The sequence below is a fragment of the Triticum aestivum genome, chromosome 1B (assembly GCF_018294505.1).
Source record: "Triticum aestivum cultivar Chinese Spring chromosome 1B, IWGSC CS RefSeq v2.1, whole genome shotgun sequence".
Lineage (NCBI taxonomy): Eukaryota > Viridiplantae > Streptophyta > Magnoliopsida > Poales > Poaceae > Triticum > Triticum aestivum.
Window position 1 is genome coordinate 32,549,373 of NC_057795.1, and position 19,701 is coordinate 32,569,073.

At 43.6% G+C, this 19,701-nt stretch overlaps 1 pseudogene; it reads right to left on the minus strand.

Annotated features, from left to right (window-relative positions):
- Positions 1 to 2,706: 2,706 nt before the first annotated feature.
- On the minus strand, positions 2,707 to 19,085 carry LOC123076396 (putative disease resistance protein RGA3; annotated as a pseudogene).
- Positions 19,086 to 19,701: the final 616 nt, after the last annotated feature.

Sequence of the window (19,701 nt, forward strand, 5' to 3'; positions counted from 1 at the left end):
AAGTCAGAAGTTATATTACTCGTTTCAATATATCTATTCTGTACGAGTAACTTAATTATGTACCAGTGCTTCAACTATAGTTTAAGTAGATCCTTTTGTGTTTAATTGTGGTTGCTCGCCGTAGTCCACCTCAAAGTCTAAAGAGAAACCTCTTATCCCCAAAATATTCAGATGTTGTCTGACTGACATGGAAAAGAACACATTCAGGTCGACGCCGAAGTACCAAACTAATGAAATGGAAAAGCATATAAACTGGAAGATAGTGCTGAACTGCAGCTCATTCTGTTTTCACAACCAAAGTGACTGGAAAGAGAAACGGGCAGGTGGTCATCGCGGTCATGGTGGCGGGTGCGGTCGCTGTTAGTGTTCGGTGTGTGTGTGTGTGTGGGGGGGGGGGGGGGGGGGGGCAGCGGTTTCTGCTTGCGCGATTTGGATAGGCCCTAGGCTGGCTGCTTTATCTATTTAGATTATTAGATTATAATTAATTTGGACTAATAGTGGACTAATAGCTAATGGGCCTTTTAGCATACAGCAGCCTAACAGGGGGGCGATAGTACATGATCTAACGTTTCACCAGCCACGTACGTAAGGCTCCGCCCCCAGACAGATTTCCTGCCCATTTCTATCAGTGTTACTGGGATTTGTGTCGAGAAGAGATTACCACAGCTGTACTCCGGATGTCAGAGGGGAGGAGAGCGCGGAAAGCATTAATGATACCGTCCTAGTCTTGATCCCGAAGGTGCTCAATGCTGTTCTCCTTGCTCACTTTAGAGTTTAGACCCATCGGTTTATGCAACGTACCCTACAAGCTTGCCTCCAAAGTAGTTGCAAATAGACTGAAACAAATTCTTCCTGACATCATCTCCGATGAGCAATCTGCTTTTCTTCCTGAAAGGTTAATAACGGATAACATTATTTGTGCATATGAGTGCTTACATTTTATGAAGAGGTCCAAAGCTAAGTCACATAAGCCGAGGTAAGAACGGTTTTTGCATAAGCTGAGGAAGCCCACAGCCACATGACAGCAGCAGAGGAAGGAGAACAAGTTAACCAGCCACTGTGACAGGGGAGGAGCCAAACCGCAGGAACAAACAAATTAACACTTGCTGCGCTCGTGACCACCTGCCCATGAAATCAATCAAGGCACATACATCATATGACCCCATAACTGTTCTGTTTCACAAACGAGAGTATCCCAACATCTTCCAGAGGAAATGTTCAGGGAGATGAAGTCATTCACATTACAAGTATCTAAAAACATACAGGTCAAAGTTCAGCAAATTAAAGCCGACTGATTACAGAGCCTTAATATTGGCAAGCATCGGCGTCACAAACAAAGGCGCAAACAAGGAGAACCCGTGCAGTCTACGTATCGCGTCACTGTAACCTCTCTCATGTCACATGCAAATATGAGATAAGCAAACTGTTCGAGTTTCGAATCATTACTCACCGTACATACATCTCAGCCACGGGCTTTCTCAGCTTATACAGAAGAAAACAGCAGAGAATGACCATGTGTGTGTGGTATAATATTTGAGAGTACTATCTACAACGGCGATCACAGTACAGTAGTAACTCAGAATACCTGGAAATGTATGGGAATATAATAATCTGCGGTACAACTCGCCTTAATGAAGAATTACAGAAAGAAAAAAAATTCAGCAAGAGTACGAGTGGCCGAATAAAGTTTACTGAGAAATACAAGGCCACTTCCCTCCATCATTAAATACAAGGTCATTTCAAATTTTTAGGTCTAACTTTGACCATTAATTTTACCAACAAAATGGGAGTTATATGCCACATAAAGTATGCCGTTCGATGAACATTTCAAAGAACTTTACAATGGTATAATTCTGGGATATATAACTCATATTTTGTTGTTCAAAATTATAAGTTAAAGTTTGACAAAAAAAGTAACATTGTATTAAAAGACGGAGGGAGTACTAAACATCCATTACAAATATCACAACTTCTAATAAATCTGGGGAATTTTGAAGGAGATAATAAATTCACAATACAAATGTATCAACAACTTGAGTATATATTGTCGGAATCAAAGACGATGAACTCACAGAGAACCAAGGTGGAAGACGAGGTTTTGCCTGCGCAACTTGCCGCAGTTTTCTGCTTTCTTTCTCATTGCATTTATTGGCTTACAATGAAGGAAACAGGGCTCGTGGCCTCCTGACTATGCGTCACTACGATCCACAATGCTCGTTCCATCCCATGAACGAATCAGTAGGCCGCAGGACTCGGCCAAAGTAGCTTAAACCTCGAGCTAATCTCGCTATCTAAAGATTGACGAAACTGAAGGAAAGTGCAGCTATCACTAACTAAACTTGCAAGGTTTATTCTAACATATATACCAACTTGTACCAAATCTTGGGAATGTTGAAGGAGATAAATAATTTAATTCACATTACAAGTATCTGAATCCGAAGAAGATAATGGTCAAAGTAAAACAAAGCCGATTTATTACAACCATGACATAACCACAGTGTCACAGATTCTTGGTACAACTGTAAGTATACATGAGTAATTGCTCTCCCTCCGTTGAACTAAAACCACGATAATATTATGGAACGGAGGGAGTACATTGCTTACTCAGGCAATGACTTCTTTTCGGGAAAACTTCTCAACACTATAACCTTCACGGAATTTGCATCTTGAAACATATCGAAGAAATTGTTTCCTACCGTTTTTTTTTCAGGAAGCAGCAGTTGTACTGCCTTCGCATTTCAGAGAAGAGTTAACAAGTTGTTTACATAGAGCAGGCTTCGGGTGCCTGAGAAACCAAAGGAAATAAAGTAAAAAAAAAACAAACAAATCAGGCTGTGGCGGGGGTTCATTCTCGCTGTTGTTCAACCAGGAGGCAGAATAAGTGGCGAAGATGCTATCCTGCTAGATCAGAGAAAATAACTCAGCCTCTGGCAAAGATTTTTGTTTCAAAACTAGCTTATTTCCTTCTTTCCAAAGATCCCAGCAGCAGTAGATTGCGGTGGGATGGCTACGGGCGCTGATGTTGCATGCCGTGTTGCGTCACCAGCTCGCAGGTGATGCGCAGTAATTTGCTGGAAGGCTCAAAGCAGTCTCGTTAATCGACTCGGCAAGCAACGGCCAAACCGAGCGTGAGTTTGTTCTGACCAATCGCTGCTGCTGTCACTGTCACTGTCGGCCAGCCATTGCTTACAGACTGATCTTGATATTTCCTTCCATGTCTTCAGTTTAAATGGTTTAAATTCTGTACATAACACAAATGTTGTCAGAACAAACTCATACAAACTAATGTAACATGGAAATTTATACCATATGACATCAAAACAATGGTTAACAAACGTGTTGACGTGGTACATGTGATGGGACGGATGCCTGCATCTGTTGATTAAACGTGTGAAAGGTGAAAAGTCAGTGCATACCTTCATAATGGGCATCTAAATCTTTGCAGTCGATGCTGCCCAGTTGTTGCTGCAAGCATCTAGGTAGCTTCATTATAGCTGAACATCCATTAATTTGAAGCCGTCTGAGAGATTCATATGCTTGCGGATGATTTGGCAGGGATGCTAGGGCACTGCAATCATCAAGCACAAGGCTTTCCAGCGATGGGGGGTGCTCTCTCAACAGAGACTCCAGTAATGTCAACCTACTGTTGCGTCGTAGGGCCAGTGTCTTGAGGGACGTGGGCAGATGGAGAACCCCTCCGATGTCAGCACATTCAGTAATTAGTAGACTTTCTAGACAAGGAGGAAGTGAGTGCTCTCTTGCTGCTGCTCTTAATGCCTCTGGTACATTTATGGAAATAGTGGCCTCTGGTTTCTGGAGCTCATCCAGCTAACATGATAGGACTTGAATACTTTTGCAGTAACCAATAGATATGGTCTTTAAGGACGGTGGAAGATTTAGAACAGCTGCTAACCTAATACATCCAACTAACCGTAGATATTCTAGGCATGAATAAAAGTGATGCATGGGTGAGGATGACAACTCCGACATGTCGTGCTGCTTGCCGAATATGGAGTCAATCCAATAGCAGCGTTCAATAGTCATGTACTTGAGAGATGTCGGGACGTTGAACATCTCTACCAAACGTTCGCAGTCTTTTAACTCAAGGGACTCCAGACCTGGAAGGTGTTGACTCCTAGAAGGAGCTCGTGCATATCCAGTCAAACGTGAACAGCGTGTAATCACTAATCTCCGCAAGGATGCCAAGCTTTGGAACACTTCCTCCGGCCAGTGGACGAACATAGCGCATCTATCAAATTTCCAAATCTTGAAGGTGTACAAAATAGTCCCACGGCTCTAGTGCACCTGACCCAAAGAATAAGTTGCAGCATTCTTAGCTTCATGACTCTAAGAGGGGACTTCTGGTTCCTTTTCTCCTTGATGTCCACCGGTACAATGGAAATGCGCCCAGCATATGATGTCTCTGGGTACTCTAGGTTCAGTATTAGATTGGTCAATGAAGACATACATCGGTCAACCGAATGCAATATCTCTTTCTTGCCATTTGCAACTTCTAACATACTGAGTTTTGGTGCTTCGGGTAGATCTATCACCTTTGGGCATACATAAACTGATAATTCTTCAAGTTGAGGAAACAATATCCGTTCTCCTTCGGTAGCTGCATTCCATCTCTGAAAATTCTCCAAGTATTTGATTTCGAGTACCGTTAGGGTAGGAAATGCTGAGTGTACCGATCTATAACCTCCACTACATGCTTCTTGAAGCAATGGTGCTCCAGGCAATGCTACTAGTTTGGGGCATTTCTGAACTGATAGTCTCTGAAGCCGAGGGAACAATATGTGTTCTCCATGAGTCTCTTCGGCTTCTTCCCATCTCTGGAAGCTCTCCAAGTTATTCAATAGTAGTACCTTTAGGGCAGGAAAGGATGAGCGCACCAATCTATAGTCTCCACTACATGGTTCTTGAAGCAATGGTGCTTCAGGTAATGCTATCAGCTTTCCACCTTTCCAAATAAACAATTGTTGTGCTTTCGGCATTGCTACCAACTTTCCACAATTCATAATGAATAACTTCTCAAGCACTGGAAATATTATCTGTTCTTCTTGCATTTCATTTATTTCCCACCATCTCTCAAAATCCAAAAGATTTTCTAGCGTAAGCTCCTTCAGTTTTGGAAAAGTGAAGGATGTACCGCATCTGAACAAAAATTGCAATCTTTCGCAATGAAAAAGATGTATCCCAACCATGTTTTGTAACATACCAATGCACTTCCCTCCATACGAATATATCTTCAGAACCTGCAGCGCATCATGAGGTTCAAAATTTTCGAGCACCTTGCTGTCACCAACACAAGTCCATCTTAACGTCAGTTCTCTTAGGTCCTTCTTGTTTCCGAGGTTTGCCACTTCTGCTTCTGCCTTTTCAACATTCTCTACCCAATGTAGCTCTAGCTGACCACCGAGGTTTAAATGTCGCAGCTCTGCAACATCACTACAATCAGGGCCAGTAACTGCTGCCACAAAACATATGAGTGTTTGCAGCTTAGTGAGTTTTCCTAGTTCTGGAGGCATGCTCTTCAACTCTGGACATCCATGAGTGTAGAGGTGACGGAGGGAAGTCATATACTTCATTTTCCTTGGAAGTTGATCAAGATATCTAAAGTTGGAAAGGTCCAACACTTGCAGGTTATATAGAATAGTTATATCTTCAGGAAGTGCTTCGATATAACTTTCTGAGAGATCAAGGTACCTCAGGTGATGTAGATACTTTTGTTTCAGTATATATGTTTCTGTATATATACAGAGTTTCAAGGCATGCAAAGAGTTGTATTTTGATAGATGCTGCATTGAGATTTGCACCAAATAATCGCATACAATAGTTTGGATAGCAGGGGACCTTTTTTCCACAGAATCATTTAAAATAACTTCTCCTTCTCCACATGACAAAATAAATGCCGAGCAGTATCCGGAAGCCACTCAGTTTGACTTTTTTCCATAGTTGCAATAACACATTCCGTTTCCATAACAGACATTGCAATGTCATGCATAAGATCATGGATTTTGCATGTAGTTATGGAATAACAGTATGTTTTACATGCCTCCACTAGTAGAAAAAGAACCTAATATGAGACACATTAGTGCCGGTTTGATTTTGAGCCGGCACTAATGTGTCCAATAGTGCTGGTTCCAACGGCTAGCCGGCCGTTCTCATTAGTACCGGTTCGTGGCGAACCTTTAGTACCGGTTCGTGCCACAAACCGGTACTAAAGAGAGTGGTGGCAGGGTGTTGTCAGTCTGGGGCCCCTACAGCACCTTTAGTACCGGTTTGTGGCACGAACCGGTACTAAAGGTCGACCTACATAAACCCTTCGTCCACCCGAGCCACTCTGTTCTTCCCCTTTCCCCTCACTTCCTCTGTTCTTCCCCTCTCTTCCTCGAGCTCCTCACAAATTTTGCCCAAAATTTGTCAAGATTTGAAGGCCCCCATCCATTCAAATGATCACAAAGGTTAGCAACTTTTCCTTTCAACTCTCATTGCTAGATTAGCTCTTGCAATGCTTTGTATAGTGATTAATTTGGGAGGAATTATATTTGCTAGTATTTGATTTATATGCAATTTGAGGTCAAAAATAACACTTAGTTTGCATATGTAGGTGTGGTTTACTTAGTGCCTTCTAAATCTCCGTCGTAACCACCGTCGATCGCCCGCACTGTCCCGTCGCCGGCACCACCTTGTGGTGAGCCTCTTGTTCATGAATGTTTTACATTACCAAATTGATGTTTGTGTGATTTGGATATATAGTTACTCGTATAATTATCTTATCCATACGTTGTTTGTTATACATAGTGCCATGGTTTTGATATCCGTCCCCGTCGGCCCTCGTTCTTGTTATGATTCGGATGTGGTATATTCTCACTTAAAACTAGTTGTTGCATTTCGTGTTTATGACAAATTATGCCCATCAAGTTGACATAGATATTTTTATCTAGGAGGTATGTGAACCGGAAATTCCAACCGACCCTATTGTCGAGAGGTTAAATTTAGTTGAAAGAGAAAACGAGTATTTGAAAGAAAAATTGAAAAGAATTGAGGGGGAGAAGATGGAATTGGAGTTTCATGTTGCCGATGTCGTCGATGATCACAAGATCAAGATGGAGAAAATGAGGTTGAAGATTAGAAAGATTAGAAAATATGCCATTGATAGTGTGGCTTGGTATCATTATGCTGTTGGATCAATTGTTACCTTGGTTGCGATCTTCATCGCATTTGTTGTTGCATTTAAATTCTTTAGCTAGAGAGTTATTTGTATGTTGCATTTAATTAAGTATTGTATATGAACTTTATGTATGAACTTTATGTATGAACTTGTATTAATTTGGTCTATTCGGTGTTGTGTAATGAAGATGAGCCGTCAATGGATGTATGATGACAGATGCTCTCCCGAGTTCATTAATGGCGTGCATACTTTTCTGCTTGCTGCTGAGGCAAACAAGTGGGCGGATGGTTTTATGCCTTGTCCATGTGCTGGCTGTAAGAATGGTCATAGTTACTCTACGTCAAGAACCATTCACGTCCACCTATTTGAGTCCGGTTTCATGACCTACTATAATGTTTGGACCAAGCATGGAGAAATAGGAGTTATAATGGAAGACAATGAAGAAGAAGAGGACGACGACGGCTATCCTGGCCATGGGTTCCCTGAATACGATGATACAACAATGGGAGAAGAAGCTGAGCCGGCAATGCAGAAAGAAGCTGAAGAAGAGGCATCAGATGAGCCCGCTGATGATCTAGGTCGGGCCATTGCCGATGCAAAGAGAAACTGCGCAAGTGATCTGGAGAGGACGAAGTTGCAGCGCATGTTAGAGGATCACAAGAAATTGTTGTACCCGACGAAGCTGACAAAAAAAGTTGGGCACCGCACTTGAATTGCTGCAATGGAAGGCAGAGAATGGTGTATCTGACAAGGGATTTGAAAAGTTGCTAGTAATGATAAAGAATATGCTTCCAAAGGACAACGAATTGCCCGAGAGTACGTATGAAGCAAAGAAGGCTGTCTGCCCTCTAGGGTTAGAGGTGCAAAAGATACATGCATGCCCTAATGACTACATCCTCTACCGCGGTGAGTACGAGGATTTGAATGCTTGCCCGGTATGCGGTGCATTGCGTTATAAGATCAGTCGCGATGACCCTGGTGATGTCGAGGGTGAGCGCCCCAGGAAGAAGATTCCTGCCAAGGTGATGTGGTGTGCTCCTATAATACCACGATTGAAACGTTTGTTCCAAAACAAAGAGCATGCGAAGGCGATGCGGTGGCACGCAGAAGACCGTAAGAAAGACGGAAAGTTGAGAGTACCCGCTGACGGTTCGCAATGGAGAAAATCCGAGAGAAAGTACTGGGAGGAGTTTGCAGGTGACCCAAGGAACGTATGGTTTGGTCTAAGCGCAGATGGCATTAATCTTTTTGGGGAGCAGAGCAGCAACCATAGCACGTGGCCTGTGACTCTATGTTTGTATCACCTTCCTCCTTGGCTGTGCATGAAGCGGGAGTTCATTATGATGCCAGTGCTCATCCAAGGCCCTAAGCAACCCGGCAACGACATTGATGTGTACCTAAGGCCATTAGATGAAGAACTCTTACAACTGTGGAATGGAACAGGTGTACGTGCGTGGGATGAGCACATGGGGGAAGAATTTGACCTAAAGGCGTTGCTGTTCGTGACCATCAATGATTGGCCTGCTCTCAGTAACCTTTCAGGACAGACAAACAAGGGATACCGCGGATGCATGCACTATTTGGATGATACCGACAGTATATATTTGAATAGTTGTAAGAAGAATGTGTACCTAGGACATCGTCGATTTCTTCCGAGCAGGCATCCCGTAAGAAAGAAAGGCAAGCATTTCAAAGGTGAGGCGGATCACCGGACGAAGCCTCGCCACCGTACTGGTGCTGATGTACATGATATGGTCAAGGATTTGAAGGTAATCTTTGGAAAGGGTCCTGATGGACAACCTGTTCCGAAGGACGCTGACGGACGCGCACCCGTGTGGAAGAAGAAATCTATATTTTGGGACCTGCCATATTGGAAAGACCTAGAGGTCCGCTCCGCAATCGACGTGATGCACGTGACGAAGAATCTTTGCGTGACCCTGCTTGGCTTTTTGGGCGTGTATGGGAAGACAAAAGATACACCAGAGGCACGGGAAGACCAGCAACGTATGCACGGAAAAGACGACATACATCAGGGTCAGGCCAGCTACGCTCTTACCAAAGAAGAGAAGGAAATCTTCTTCCAATGCCTGCTCAGCATGAAGGTACCGTCTGGCATCTCGTCGAATATAAAGGGAATAATAAATATGGCAGAGAAAAAGTTCCAGAACCTAAAGTCTCATGACTGCCACGTGATTATGACGCAACTCCTTCCGGTTGCATTGAGGGGGTTCTATCGGAAAACGTTCGATTAGCCATTGTGAAGCTATGTGCATTCTTCAATGCAATCTCTCAGAAGGTAATCGATCCAGAAATCATACCAAGGTTACAGAATGGTTTGGTGCAATGTCTTGTCAGTTCCGAGTTGGTATTCCCACCATCCTTCTTCAACATCATGACGCACGTCCTAGTTCACCTTTGCGAAGAGATTAACGTTTTGGGTCCTGTATTTCTACACAATATGTTCCTCTTTGAAAGGTTCATGGGAGTCTTGAAGAAATATGTTCATAACCGTGCTAGGCCAGAAGGAAGCATCTCGAAGGGCCATGAAAATGAGGAGGTCATTGAGTTTTGTATTGACTTTATTCCTGACCTTAAGCCGATTGGTGTTCCTGAATCGCGGCATAAGGGCAGACTGGAAGGAAAAGGCACGCTAGGAGGGCATCAAATAATATGTATGGACGGGCATTCTCTCACTGAAGCACACTACACAGTTCTACAGAATTCCGCCTTGGTGGCTCCGTATATGGAGGAACACAAGAATTTTCTACAGTCCAAACACCCTGAGAAGTCTGACGACTGGATTACACGCGAATAAACGAGGACTTTCATCGGTTGGTTGCAGAAACGTGCCCTGAATGATGGCGATATTCAAAATGACATGTACTCGCTGTCCCAGTTACCATCTTCGAATATAATGACTTTCAAAGGGTACCAGATAAATGGGAATACATTTTATACAATCGCCCAAGATAAGAAGAGCACCAACCAAAACAATGGTGTCCGCTTTGATGCAACAACCAACACGGGAAAGAAAACATATTATGGTTACATAGAGGACATATGGGAACTTAACTATGGATCAGGTGATTTGAAGGTCCCTTTGTTTTGGTGCAAATGGGTTAATATGACACGAGGCGGGGTAACGGAAGACCCGCAGTATGGAATTACAACAGTGGATCTCAACAATCTTGCGTATGCAGACGAACCATTCGTCCTAGCCAATGATGTGGCACAGGTTTTTTTATGTAAAAGACATGTCTACCAGGCCGAGAAAAAGAAAAGATAAGGAAGCGAATGGATCATACGACAAGCCAAAGCGCCACATAGTTCTTTCAGAAAAAAGAAACATCGTGGGAGTGGATTATAAGACAGACATGTCAGAAGATTATGAAAAGTTTGATGAAATTGCTCTATTCACAGTGAATATTGACTCGAGCATCCAATTAAATGATGAAGATTTTCCATGGCTACGGCGCAAAGAGACACACGAGAAGAAAAAGTTTTACACCCAAAGATCTGGGATGTGATCTGCTTCACTATCATCATTTTCTTCTGTGTTTCACACCCAGGAGGGAATGTCTGTAATAGTTAGGGTAGTTAATTATGTGTTTTGGCATTTGAAACGCGAAGAAATTTTATGTGCAAACAAATTCTTTTCATGCATTTACTGATTTTTTTCCAGCTAAATGACCCTGAAATTGAAAAGCATTTGAAATGAACTCAGAAAAGGTTGAAAGTTGGCATGGTATCATAATTTCATACAAATAGCATGTGCAAAAAAGTAGAGAGGGTTACGGCAAAAACTGGATACACTTCGTGTACAAAATGGACAATCTTTTTCGAAGTATCAGGGTTTCCGACGAAAACTAAAATGTTACAAAGGCATTTCATTTTTTAAATAACCTAAGCATTACCAAATTGAATATAATGATAAAACACACTAATATTAAACATAAGAAAAAAGAATCACTGAAAAAACTTTTTTCAAAGTTAAGTTATTCACAAACTAGTGATTCACACAAATTTCAAATAATTCAAAATTTAAACTATTCAAAATTGAAAACTACCGGCACTAACAGAAATTTGTAATTTTTTATACCTAAAGCAAAAACATTTACAAAGAAACTCTAAATACAGCAAAAAAAACTCAAAAATAAATAAAACAAAAATAAATAAAGCGGGAAAAATTAAGAAAATAAAAAAGCCCGCCTATTGGGCCAAAGCGGCCTGCATACGACTAGGAACACAACCTTTAGTTGAGCCAGGATGCAGGCCCGCAAAGGCCCAGTAGGCCCACAGGGCAGAAGAGGACAGGTAGGCCCAGTAGGCCTGCTTAGGACAGGTAGGTCCAATCGGTACTAAAGACCCCCCTTTAGTACCGGTTGGAGCCACCACCTGGTACTAAAGGGGGTGCGCTTCCCGCCGCTTGGCCTGGCCAAAACAGACCTTTAGTACCGGTTGGTGGCTCCGACCGGTACTAAAGGTCCATCCTATATATACAACACTTAAAAAAATTCAGTTTCCCTCTGTTTCCTCCCTCCGTCGCGCCGCCCTGCCCCGATCTACGCCGTCCCCGTCGACGTCGCCGCCCCCGCCCCTCGTCGCCGACCCCGACCGTCCCCACCCCTCGTCGCCGCCCCCGTCGATGTCGCTGCCCCGACCGTCCCCGTCCCCGTCGTCCCCGTCGCCGCGCCCCGCCCCGCCCCGTTGTCGCCGCCCCGCCCCGTCTCGTCGCCGCCCCGTCCCGTCGCCCCGTCGTCGCCTCGCCGGTGAGCTCGCCCCGGCCGCCATGTCCACACACACACACACACACTATACACACACACACTACACACACACACTACACAGACACACATTATTAGTTTGTTTGTTAATTTTTTTTCTGTATTTTAGTTATAGAAATGTTAGGAAATTATTCTGTTTTTTAGTTATATAGTTATTAGAAATGTTAGTTATATATAAATGTTATAAATGTTTTCTGTTTTTTAGTTATAGAAATATTTATAGAAATGTTAGCAATTTTTCTGTTTTTTAGTTATATAAATATTAAAATTGTTATAGAAATGTTAGTTATATAATCAGGAAATTTTAGAATTAGTTTTAGTTAGATGAATTAGATTAATGTCAAATTGTTAGAATTTGCATATATATAGTATTTTAGTTATCACAATCCAATCATTTAAAAAATGTTACTTTTTGCGGGCATATAGTATTTGTTCCTGGCGATATGCCTGGCCCGCATCCTCGCCGTCGACCCGTTCGCGACGACGTCATGCTTCAGAGGACCCATGTCCGATACCTGGAGGGGCGCGCCGCTTGCTGAGGAACCCGACCTTGGGTCCTGTCGTCGACCCTGATCTTCTTTGGTGGCGTTCGCGTGGGCCACATTCGGTGCAGAGGCAGCCGGCCCCGCCGGAGGTGGTGCATCGCCGTGTCAGGGAGGAAGATGAGCCCGTCCATCGCTACATGGCTGCTATGGACGACGTCAGGTTCTCCACTACTTGGCGGGTTCTTTGGGCAGATGACCGGAGATATGATCTTGTGATGGTTCCTTCTCTTTGGGTGTGCACCGCCCGCGCCCCAGGAACCGCGAGTGGCACCCTAGATTCTTCTGTAGTACTCGATCTTTATTAGGTACCTAGCTAGTGATGTATTCGATATATAATATTCGAGATGATGTATTCGAGATTATATATATTAAGACGATGATGTATTCGAGATTATATATTCGAGACGATGTATTCGAGATTCAGTTTTTCCTTCTTGATTAATTGCATCCATGCATTGTAATTTGAATACTAAATTGTTTTATATTTCTTCTGTATTAATTAGTAAAGTAAAAGCTATGGCGGACAATACCGGCAGAGAGAGAGAAGAGGAATTGTTCGACATCATACGCAGCCCTCATAGGCTAGATGATCTGAATGACGACGGCTCCCAATATCTGAACAATACCGGAGAGGGTGATGAAAAGATATTCCATCTCGACGACCGAGCTGATGAAGTCATGAACTATGATTATGATGACACAGACAATGTTAGTGATGACACAGACAATGCTGATCTTCAAATAACAAAGACTTCCGGCGAGGTATATATTTATATAAGCATGCATCCTGGTGATCATCACATGTTTTTTTATTGAAGATATATTAACGAATCGATCTTTCTTCTTTCAGCCCTCCGGATCGAGCAAATCTGCTTCTACAGACAGCAAGACAAAGCGAGGCCCGGGCAGATTGTTAAAGGATGGTGTAAAGTACCACATCGAATCCACCAAACTTAGTGGCGAACCCCTCACGCCTAAGAACGTTGCGGATAAGTGGACTCATTAGTGCGGAGTTCTTGTGAAGGACAAACTCCCGATCTCCATTCAAGAATGGAAAGAGCCAAAGCCTAAACGTCCAGGTGTTACTTGGGTCGATGCCAGAGCCAAAGAAGACCTGGTGAAATCTCTGATGGAACATTTCACCCTACCAGATCATTTCACTAAAGCAGATGTGGAGAAAGTCAAGGCCGCTGCTCTTAAGAAGATGGCAATTGCATTCAACACCCACAAGAAAACTGTATGGGCCAACTACCTCGCTAATGAAAGGAAGACTCCAGATTTCAAGGGAACACTGGAGAAGAAAAGAGAACACTGGGACAATTTCGTGACCTTCAAGGATTCAGAATTATCTAAGGAACGGTCGATGAAAAACAAGGCAAATGCCGCAAGAAAGACGCAGTTCCATAGGCTTGGTCCAGGTGGCTACGCGGTGGGATTGCGTAAGTGGGATAAGTCTGAGCAAGAGATGGAGGGTGCAGGGGTCACTCCGATTACTAGGAGCTGCCCCCCTAGGTGCAGAACTTGGTTCTATGTGCATGGGGGGCGTTGGACCCGAAGACAGGCCTGGTTTCGAAGAAGGCAAGTCTAAAAGGAGCCGAACAAAAGATACTTGACGCAATAGAAGAAGCTCGAGCGGGGGTGTTCACACCCAATAGAGAGAACGACGAGCTTACGCGCGCCCTAGGAAATCCTGAACACCCGGGAAGAACACGAGGCATGGGTGTTATTCCCTGGTATGAGGGCTTTTCGGACTGGAATGATGACTACAGGTCCCGTGCAAGAAAGAAGATGGAGGAGGAGAAGAAGAGGAAGCTGGAGGAGGAGTAGAGGAAGCAGGACGCAGAACGTCTTCAAGGCCAAGAAGCAAGGCACGCGGACCTGGCACTCAAATTCTAGCAGCAGCAGCAGTAGATCGACTCACTTAGCCAGGAAAGGGGGTCTCAGTAGTGACAACATCAAGCGGATGATCGTCCATCATTGGATAGCACCGTCCCATCCATGCCGAGAAGCAGCGTTGGTTCTGCCCCGGGCGACACACTGCTAGATACATACCCTGTGGATGACATCATAGAGAACACTAACTGTGAGCTACACTCCAAAATGAAGAACATATCCATGAAGGTGGCGGATGGCGTTGCTTTTCCAGTGACCCCCGAAGCAACCTACCATTGCATCCCGATTGCAGAGGGCTATGCTCATGTCATGGTTGATGAAGTGGTGGACCCATATTTGGGGCTAACGCTTAACATTCCTGGAGGTGAAGACGAGCGCACACTGGGACAGGCCATACATCGTATCATCCTATGAAGCAAGGATTGTATCATCTTTCGAAGTCCACCGACACCGCGTCGTCTACCGACTCCTCGAAGTCCGCCACCGAGTCAGCAGACTCCCGCTCCTCCAAGTCCACGAACGCGTGAGACGACTCCTCCTCGAAGTCCGCCACCTCCTCCAAGTCCTCGAACGCGTGAGCTGACTCCTCCGGTTTCAAGTCTGGCACAACATCATGCCACTTGTCCGGTTTCAAGTCCGGCACCGTGTCAGGCCACACCTCCTGCTTCAAGTCCGGCACATCGTCAGGCCACTTCTCCTGGTCCAACTCCACGTCAGCCGTCTCAGCAATCGCAGAAGAGACATGCTGCAGCTTTGGTGCGTAGCGGTATGAGTCGAGGTAGTTCAGGAAGTACAGGCGGAGACAAGCGATATAAATATGGTCCAAGCCTCGCTCCTCTTCCTCAGAGGCCTTACAACATGACCGAGGAGCAAAACGCAGTCATAGTGCAGGCCCAAGTGGACGCTCATTTTGGACCGAAACCGGCACCGCCGCCAAAGGAGAAAGTGCCTGAGAAAACGATTGACCACTTCATTCATATGGATAGAGCACCATCTCCCAAGCCTGTTGACTCAGACTATAAGCGTCAAATCAGGAAGCTACATCGAGCACGGCTACGGAAGGAAGCGAGCTCGAGCTCGAGCCAACAAGCAGCTGGCAAAAAATGTGGGAAAATCGTTCCCCAGCTGGGAGAACAGGCGGCGCAAGAGATCCCCCCCGCTTGTTGTGCCAACAACACATGAGAGGAGTACGCGCGCCAAATATTATTGTGGGCAAACCGTTAGCATTCCCCAGCAGGGCGATGTGGTAATAACGGAGGAGCATATAATGCAGGCTGAAATGCTCAAGATCTCTGTTGGACAACTCCTCGAAATCGAGCCCATGTCTCCGTTTAAAGAATCAGAAATAAAATGGAAATATGCCTGGGTCCAACCTTTGGTCCATCCAGACAAGGTCAAGGACCTCCCAATGAGAATGTATGAATTGCATCAATGGTACATGAACATGACCAAGATTTCCAATCGAGTGTCCCTCATGGTGAATGTCAAGAAGGATCATTATTACCATGAGAAAGCTCTGTCCATTGAGTATTCAGAACTATATCAGTTATTCAATCAAGACGCACTCGACAAGTCTATCGTTAGTTGCTATTGTCTATAAGTGATTTCTTTCTGTAATTTAAGTCTCAAGCTAATTATGTAGTTATAATTTTGATCAATCATTACATGTAATTATCCTCACTATATTCTTTTCTGTGGTATTATATGCAGGATGAAGATGTATGAAATGAAAAAATCCGGACGCTATGGCATTGGGTTCATTGACCCAAATACCATTAATGAGGACATATGGAAGTATCCATTTTATCAAGCAGGTGTAGAGGAAAGCATGGTAGAGTTCTTGAAGCGCCTCAATAGCAATGAAGATATACTACTTCCTTACAACTTCCCGTGAGTCAGACTGTCTTGTACTACAAATTCTGTTTTTGCTTACTAGCTAGCTAGATGTTAATAAGTAAGTGTATACGGTTTACGGTAGTTGATTAATTTTATGCACATGCCCGCTTATTTAAGACATGCAAACGTGTGCGCATGCAATTGGCACTGGGTCTTGATAGACATTAAAGTTGAGGAAGGAAAAGTTGAATTACTGGACTCGCTAACTAAAAAAGAAAGTGACTTCACCATCGTGAAGGGGATAGTCAACAGGTAATTTCAATCATTATTAACTATATATATCTCGGCCTATTATTAGTTCTTCATTTTCTGATATGAACCATTTAATAACCCCTTTATTAATTTTCTTTGCTGGCGGGCAGGGCATGGGCAAAGTTCATCGCGGTGACTCCAGGCGAATGGAAACAAAAGTTGTTTTGGCATCGACCAAAGGTAAGTAATTAAGTAGTACTAGCTAGCTACCATCTATTTAATTCTTGTTTCAATATCATTAATTAATTATCATGCTTGATTAATCATTATCTGATTCAATTCCATTCTCGTAAAGGCCCTGAAGCAGGCGTCAAGGAATAATTTGTGTGCATTCTATGTTTGCGAGAACATTCGCATGATGACGTCCGAAAGGAGCAGATCTGATAGACAGGACTGGGTACATTTGTCAGAATACTATTCACACCATTATCGATATCTAGTCACACAACTAACACACATGCATATTAATCTCCTTCTTAACAGTTTAGAGAGGTGCGGGATAAGCTCCTACCATCGGACCGCATACTCAAGAGGAAATAGCCGGATTTTTGCTCGACCAGGTCATAAATCCCGAAGGAGAATACTATTACCCGCTACCGTCCCCATGAACCACTTGTCATCGTGCTCCGGAGGCACCAAGGCAACATATGTAGGAGAAATTGTATATGCATACATGTGTATGTGTGAATAATGGTGTTGGTTGTGAGACATTCAATGATATATATATATATATATATATATATATATATATATATATATATATATATATATATATATATATATATATATATGTGTGGTTCTATACGTGCGAGAAAATCTATTTATATATATGCATAACGTGTACAATTTGTAGTATCTTGAAATACCAGCAAACAAAAAAATGTAATGAAAAAAAAACACCCAAACATTTAGTACCGGTTGGTGTTACCAACCGGTACTAAAGCCCTACGCGTACCCGGGCCTGGCTCGTGCCACGTGTTCGCACTTTAGCGCCAGTTCGTGAGGAACCGGTACTAAAGGAGGGACCTTTAGTCCCTACTCTTTAGTGCCGGTTGTAGAAGCGGCACTAAAGGCCGTTACGAACCGACACTAAAGGCCGGTTCTGCACTAGTGCTCTATGTCCAGAAAGAATGACCTTGAGGCAAGCTCATTGAAAATATGTTTTCCAATGGTTTCAAGACTATCTTGCTTGTGTTCTGGGATAAAGCCATTTGCAATCCATAGTCGGATCAGCTTGTCCACGTCAATCTTGTAATCCTTGGGAAATATTGCACAAAAGGCAAAGCATTGCTTTATGTGTGATGGCAAGTCGTTGTAGCTAAGCTTTAATATTGGCAAAATTCCAGTTTCTTCTGTGCAAATGCAGCTTCGAGATGATATAGCCTTCCATTCTTCCACGCTGGTCTTAGTATGAAGTACAGAGCCTAGTGCAGTTGCAGCCAAAGGAGAGCCAGAACATCTGCTTACAATCTCATCAACCATCTTGCTTAGCTCGACAGGCTTTTCTTTCTTTGAACTGAATGCTCTAGCCTCAATAATTTCCTTTACGAAGCAATCCTCCAACATATTGAGATTGTAGGCTCTTCCTGCACCCATAATTTCAGCTACTGGTTTATCACGAGTTGTTGTTAGCACTACACTACCCTTGCCACCATGTTGAAGACATACCTTCAGCCTTTCCCACTTATAGACCTCTCTGTTCCAGACACCATCCAGTACAAGAAGAAACCTCTGCCCACTAACCAATTTTTGAAGTCTATCCAGTGGTGGTTTATCTGTATCATCATTTTTCTTGGGAGATGCTTCAACTATACTCTTAGCCAGGGAGTTCGCGTCAAATGTATCAGAGACACAGACCCAAAGTTGCAACTGGAAATGCTTCTGAATTTCAGGTTCATTGTATATGAGTTGTGCTAATGTCGTTTTGCCAAGGCCACCCATTCCAACAATGGGAACAATAGTGAGATCTGCATTGGTAGATTGACCAAGTAGTATATCGACAATATTCTTCATATCTTTGCTTCTAGATATGCTCGCAATTTCTTGTGGGTCGATGATAACATAATCCGTTTGCCTCCACTGTTTGGAGACCGGTGGCTGTTGTTGGTACTTGAACCCAAAGACTTGCATCTCTACTATGAGTACCTCAATGGCCTGCAGAATCCTACAAAGTTTGCGACTCATTTTGTAACGGAACACAATACGATTGTTAGTAGGGAAGATTTTTATAACATCAAAGCCAAGCTTGGTGTAGTAACCATTCTTCTTGGCTTCACGGCGGAGTGCTTCATACTTGAATTCGTCGAAGACTTCATTTGCCTTATAAGCTACTGTCTTGAGCTCCTGGAGCCAGGCTTTCGCACCTTCTCTGTGTGTCGTTGCCTGCTCCTCAGCATCAGTGATGACGTCAAGGATGGCCGGAAGCTTGCTTTTGAGAATCCTATGCTGCTCCTCCATTCCCTCCATCACCTTGTACTGGTCCAGTAGGGAGTTGGACGCTTTGTTCATCAGCAAGGACACCAGTGGACGGATCGCCATGGTGGCTACCAACTCCACCATTGGAATGCTCACAGTGCCCCGCAACACACGTATAACACGTCGAAACACAAGCGAGTGTAGTGCAGGACGGAGAAGAGAATGGTACGAGCAAGACGTGTAAACGAAGTGGTGTTATCAACGATGCAAGATTTAAATGAATCTGATGGGTAAACCGAGGCACTGGCATCCCTGTGAGACAATGTGCACTTCAATTACAAAGCACCCGCTTGCAGGCAGGAGAATATATAATTAGTTTAATCAGCTACAAGCGCCTAAGTTTATTTTTAGTTCGCACTCCTAAGCTGTAAGGTTTATGCGTCGAATTTTAATCTATTGACACATCAAACAAACGTAGAAACAAACCGAGATCATCCAGCCATACACGGTGCGCAAACAAACCAAGTGGGTGTTATTAATGAGGCATGTTTCAGATTAATCAAATGGCTACACCGCGGCAATGACAGCCATGTGAGACAAGAGCACTACCATCACAGCAAGAAGGTCATAGATGTCGAATCATACATACTATTACTAGGACAAAAGCTAACATAAATTTTAAGGATGCAGGTTATAGATTAATCAGATGGCTAAACCGAGGCACTGACAGCCATATGAG